This window comes from Zeus faber (assembly GCF_960531495.2).
Source record: "Zeus faber genome assembly, chromosome: 16".
NCBI lineage: Eukaryota > Metazoa > Chordata > Actinopteri > Zeiformes > Zeidae > Zeus > Zeus faber.
In genome coordinates this window covers 3,659,174-3,666,067 of record NC_137202.1, presented here as the reverse complement: position 1 = coordinate 3,666,067, position 6,894 = coordinate 3,659,174, and the positions used below count along the sequence as shown (strand labels likewise).

The 6,894-nt window shown below is 40.9% G+C and overlaps 1 protein-coding gene across 1 annotated transcript in view; it reads right to left on the bottom strand.

Annotated features, from left to right (window-relative positions):
• tet1 (tet methylcytosine dioxygenase 1) overlaps positions 1 to 6,894 on the bottom strand; it is a 33,714-nt gene that overhangs the window by 15,534 nt on the left and 11,286 nt on the right. The window lies entirely within an intron of this gene.

Here is a 6,894-nt window from a genome sequence, read left to right as displayed (position 1 = left end):
AGATTTACAGATCGTGCTATGGAGATGCTGTCAGGTATGACTGACGCTGCTCCCCAACTTGTCGGACACATGCCCCATACATGTCCCATCAAGCCCTCAAAAAGAATTACTATAATGCCTAAAGCAAATTTAAATGAGAGATTAGGGCTGGGCGACACTGACAAAATGAAACAATACAATATTTTTGGATGAATACCTCAATATCAATGATTTGATTTGATTTGATATTTTGGAAATGACTGAGAGGGTTTTCATAAGGTATTAACACCCATTAAATCGTGAGTAATGTGGATATTATGACCAAGCAGGTAGAGGCTTTGAGTACAACAGATAGAAAACAGCATTACTTTACTGTAATGCTGCCTTCAGGACAACATTTAAATATATCTTGATATTAACCATCGGTGACACCATCGACGATACATATCATCCAGCCCGATGAGAGACACATTAAAAGAGCACAAATCTAATATGAAGTATCAAAGTCTCTAAGAATGTGTTGTACGATGATGGAGATGATAGAACGGCACGTCGTATGACGCTCTCAGAACCAAAACATGGTGAAAGATCTGTCATCGAAGCTCAGCTCTGACACCCCTGTCTTCCAGAACGACGGCTCCCAGGTGGACGCACGTGTGTGTGTGTGTGTGCATGTGTGTGCATGTGTGAGTGAGAGTGTGTGTGTGTGCATGTGTGTGTGTGTGTGTGTGTGTGTGCGTGTAGTAAACATCAAAAGCCTCTGCCTCAGTCTCTGCAACATTTCCTCTCATTCTCTCTCTTTCAACACCATCTTTTTCTGTTTTTCTAAATCCATTCATTCATTCATTCCCTGAGGAAAAGCCACGTCAGAGAGAAAGAGAGAGAGAAACAGACAAGGAGAGAGGGAGTGTTTACAAGAGAGAAAAGCTTTTTCCTTTTTTAAAGGCAGCCGTGTGGTGATGAGACGGAGGTCATGCCAGGACAAGGGAAATGATGGCAACAGATATGCAATGTTTATGTGTGCACGTGCATGCATATCTATGTGTCTATATGTGTGTGTGTGTGTGTTTGTGTATGTGTGTGTGTGTGTGTGTGTGTGTGTGTGTGTGTGTGTGTGTGTGTGTGTGTGTGTGTGAGTGTGTGTGTGTGTGTGTGGGTGCGTGCCTGTGTGTGCAGACAGAGCGCATGCAGCTTTATTCAGGCACAACAATGCAAGGCAGTTGAGCGTACTGTTCTTTCGACCCCCTGCCAAGAGAAACAATCAAACATAACAACATTCAAGAAGATTAAATCCCTTTCTAAAGCTGCTGTCACACATGCACTGCGACCCTGAAATGATCTGGACATTACTCGGAGGAGCTGTATGTGTGAACGCAAATGTCTGAATCATTTGTACCGGACATCACCCGGACTTTACCCAGCCAGCATCCTAGTACCAAGTCTGCGTAATGTCCGATTGAGTGGTATGTGTGAACAGAGCAGGTGACTGTCCGGAGCACTCACAGTGAGCGAGTGGGCGTGTCACGTGTTGATGACGTCTCTATCATGTGGCAGTTATTAAGCTTTGTTCAGATCTTTGTGCACGGAGCGTAGCTGCTGCCTACTCCTTTCTTTATTATTCCTTTCCACTCTCTTGTTTATATTGCGGATACGTCCAAATACATGGAGCATCAACGCAGAAAAAAGCCTAACTACTGATAAGTTGGTAGCCTCGTCCGCCATCTTGGATGTGCTGTAAAACTCTGCAGCGTCCTGTCCTGCCTCCTGCACGCTCTACCCAGGCTCCGCCCCTCGTGTTAACCAAACAGATTATTTCCAGGTAGTGTAAGCGCCTCTGACACGGGATATCTCTGTATATTTGCTGCATGTGTGAAAGGGTAACTCCGGACAATGTCCAGATAATCAGGTCCGGACATTATCTGGACTTTGTCTGGAGTGCATGTGTGAAAGCAGCTTAAGCAGCGTCGTTGACATTACATATGATTTGAATCCTTGACCAGGAGTCAAATTACCGCAACATTTAATCTGCTATCATATAACTATCTGGGTTATTGATGTTTATACATGGTGACAGAGTAACATATGAGCGGTGTAAGTGATGATTGCGGGCATTAAATATGAGCTCTGCTGAGCCGCTAGGTCGGTCTCCCTAAACCCAACAGTCAGCTTTAAAACAGATTGAGCCAAAATAAAATGAAAAGATCTCCTCCAACAACTCTGTGTCAATATCAACTGTCATCTGGAATCGCTTGCTGTTGCCACAGAGACTCCGCACTGTGGGGACATTAGTGGGGAAACATGGCAGGCACTGTGTAACGCGTGCCAGGTGTGCGTTGATGGGTCAGAAAATAGAGAGATGAGTGAAGATCATTTAATTCTTTAACGGACACTGGTGATTTAAAGATATTTTTTGAAGAGTTGTGTTTGAGACATTGATTGTATTGAGAGTCTGCGAAGAGTCCTGGAAGTCAGCAGCCGGGACATAAAAGCAAACAAACAATACTGAAATACGGCCAACATGAAAAGTAATCAAAGCACAAAAACTTTTTTAGACGAAGAAAGTGCAATTTTCAGTTGGTTCCAACATAAAGCCCGTTCTAGTTTGTTTGAAATCTCCCATAGGGATCAGATAAGCCAGCTTTTAGCCGTTCAGTACGGTAACTACAAAACAACTGAAATGCAATTTACCTTTCACCACTTTAAAGCACTCACAGCCCTGCCAAGAGTCTGTTTGTGATTCTATCATGTTATTGGTTCTAACAGCCCCCCCCCCTATTGGCTTGCTGTAAAGTTCAGAATTGACTTTAAGATATTGATCGCCTTTAAGGCATTTTTAGGTCTTTAGTTCATATTAACATCCTGTCAGCTTGTCTGCACCACCAGATCCTCAGGTGGTGTCTACCTGGACATCCAAACTTTAGACCTGCGTCCCAAATGGCATACTACAAAGAACATACTCCCTAATACATAATACAAAGCACATACTACCTAGTACATAATACATAATACATAGCACATACTTAATAGCACATACTACCTACTACATAAAACACAGCACATACTACATAGCATATACTACCTACTACATAAAAACATAGCACATACTACCATAGTACATAATGCATAGCACATACTACATAGCACATACTACCTACTACATAATACATAGCACATACTACATAGCACATAATACCATAGAACATAATGCATAGCACATACTACAAAGCACTTGCTATCTACCACATAGTACATAATGCATAGCACATACTACATAGCACATTCTACCTTCTACACACTACATAGTACATAATACATACAGTAGCACATACTACCTAGTACATACTACATAGCACATACTACCTAGTACATACTACATAGCGCATAATACATAGCACACACTACCTAGTATATAATACATAGCACATACTACCTAGTACATAATACATACTATGTGTTCGTACTATCAGCCAGCGTACTTTAGTATATAAGTTTGGTAGCTCAGGAGGTAGAGCTGGTCATCTAGTAATCTAAAGGTTGCTGGTTCCATCCAAGTTGCTTTGGATAAAAGCATCTGGTATATGTACATACAACATACTACCTAGTACATAATATATAGCACATACTACATAGCCCATACTAACGAGTACACAATACATAGCGCATAATACATAGCACACACTACCTAGTATATAATACATAGAACATACTACCTAATACATACTATGTGTTCGTACTATCAGCCAGCGTACTTTAGTATATAAGTAAAATGAATATTTCTCTTATTTATTCACTTAATCTTTCATTTGTTCTGATTGGTTTGATATTTAATTCCAATTGAAGTTCATTCTTATCATTTGATATTATTTGATTGGAATGGAGGAGGATTTTAAACTAAAATTAAACCTCCCTCAGTATGTAATTGTCATATCTGGTGTAAACCTTCCTTTCCAGGAGGCAGGAGTGAAGTTGTGGACGGCTCTCAGGTGGACAGTTTCTCATAACGACTTTAGGACACATTAACACCCTGTCAGCTTGTCTGCAGCTTCTACCAGGACATCCAAACTGTAGACCTGTGTCCCAAATGGCATACTACCTAACACATACTACCTAATACATAATACAAAGCACATACTACATAGCACATACTACTAAATACATAATACAAAGCACATACTACATAGCACATATTACATTCGATATAATACAAAGCACATACTACATAGCACATACTACCTAATACATAATACAAAGCACATACTACATAGCACATACTACCAAATACATAATACAAAGCACATACTACATAGCACATACTACTAAATACATAATACAAAGCACATACTACATAGCACATATTACATTCGATATAATACAAAGCACATACTACATAGCACATACTACCTAATACATAATACAAAGCACATACTACATAGCACATACTACCAAATACATAATACAAAGCACATACTACATAGCACATATTACATTCAATATAATACAAAGCACATACTACATAGCACATACTACCTAATACATAATACAAAGCACATACTACATAGCACATACAACATTCTATAAAATACAAAGCACATACTACATAGCACATATTACATTCAATATAATACAAAGCACATACTACATAGCACATACTACCTAATACATAATACAAAGCACATACTACATAGCACATACAACATTCTATAAAATACAAAGCACATACTACATAGCACATACTACCAAATACATAATACAAAGCACATACTACATAGCGCATAATACCTACTACATAGTACATACTACCTAGTACATAATACATAGCACATACTACATAGCACATGCTAACTACTACATAATTCATAGCACATACTACATAGAACATACTACCTAGTGCATAATACATAGTACATACTACATAGCACATACTACCTAGTACATAACGCATAGCATATACTACCTACTACATACTATGTAGTACATACTATATAGCACATATTACCTACTACATACTATGTAGTACATAATATACCCAGTAGCACATACTATCTAGTACATATGACATAGCACATACTAACTCATGCATAATGCATAGCACATACTAAAAGATACATACTACATATTACATACTGCCTAGTAAATGCTACATAGCACATACTACCTAGTAAATAATGCATAGCACATACTACCTACTACATACTACCTACTACATACTACCTTCTACCTAGTACATACTACATAGCACATACTAATTAGTACATATTACCTAGTACAAAATACATAGCACATACTGCATAGCACATACTACTTAGTACATAATACATAGCACATACTACTTTGTACATAATACATAGCACCTACTACATAGCACGTACTACCTCGTACATAATACATACTATGTGTTCCTGCTATCAGCCAGCGTACTTTAGTATATAAGTAAAATGAATTTTTCACTATTTCTCTTATTTATTCACTTAATCTTTCATTTGTTTTGATTGATTTTCATTGTTCCTGTTTTACATTGTTCTATTGCCTTGTTTTATTCCACTTAGTGTTTCTCTACTGTGTCTGACAACCCACTTCATAAACTGATTTTAAAGGTATTACATCTATTTGCAAGTTAAGTTCATTCTCATCAATCGATATGAATTGATCGGGATAGAGAAGGAATCGAAACTAAAATGAAACCTCCTTCAGTAGGTAATGATCATATCTTTCCAGGAGGCAGGAGTGAAGGTGTGGACGGCTCTCAGGTGGACAGTTTCTCATAACGACTGTTAAGCACCACTCCTCCGTCCCACAAACGGTGTCACTAACACCCTCGGAGTCTCACTGTTGGCGTGCATGCCCCTCCAACCGTTGCCTCTTGGTCTGCTCTTAAAAAGTGCCGTGTGTTTTCGGCTTTAACGAGCGGCCCGGCCCTCGTTACCCACAAGTAGCGCGGACGTTAATCATCCTCCGCACTGCGAGCGAGCAGGCGGCGAAACCCTAAAGCCTCTGAGCGACATCTGGAGACCTATGACGGCCCAAACGCTGGAGCCCATCCAGACGCACCAGCTGCTTACGTGACTGCCAAAGGTAGCGTGGAGCGGCTCCTAATTTGCGCTGAGAGCCAACTGGTCCCAGTTTGTGGGACAGTTGATGGTTGACGATGAGTCAATATGTCAGCATGTTGGATGAAAACACTGTTATACCTTCAGATCAGTTCCTCCCTTTCGTCTCCTGTCCACCACCTCATACAGTATGCTTACTGTGTGTGTGTGTGTGTGTGTGTGTGTGTGTGTGCGCGCGCATGTGTGTAGGTGGGCAGCTTTCGATGGCAACCTTGGAAAATCATGACGCCATGCCTGAACCTTTTCCCATCTTGCTGTCAAGCCCAGAGCCAAGTATATACAGTACACGGCATGAACACACACTTCCAAATGCGTGCACAAGAACCCTGCGGACACACAAAACGTGGAAACACAGGAAATAGAACACGCGTAGGCTACGGTTTTTAGGAATGGGGAATGTAGAGACATTGGGCCTGTCAACCTGAGCGACGAGAGCGCTGGGAAAAAAAGGCTCCCAGACGACCCCACGGAGGCTCAAATTGCGCACGACGTTCGGCGGGGACGCCGGTGACTTTCAGACGTCACGCGAAACCTCAGTTGCTGCACTTGCTCATGCACACTGGGCTCCACACACTCTGACACGCATACGCACACAAACGCAAAGACAACAGAGATGGAGCAAATGGTCGCCGGATTGGATTCGAGCGGCGGCACTCGCAGCTGAAAATGTTACAGAATATCAAATTCTGAACTTGAAAGCTCAGATCGGTCGAAGGGCTGCAACATGAAACGGAACAACCTGTGTGTATGGTGTGCACGTGGGCACAAAGGGAAGCAAGCGTAGATGCAAAATCTTTCTTCTTTGTCT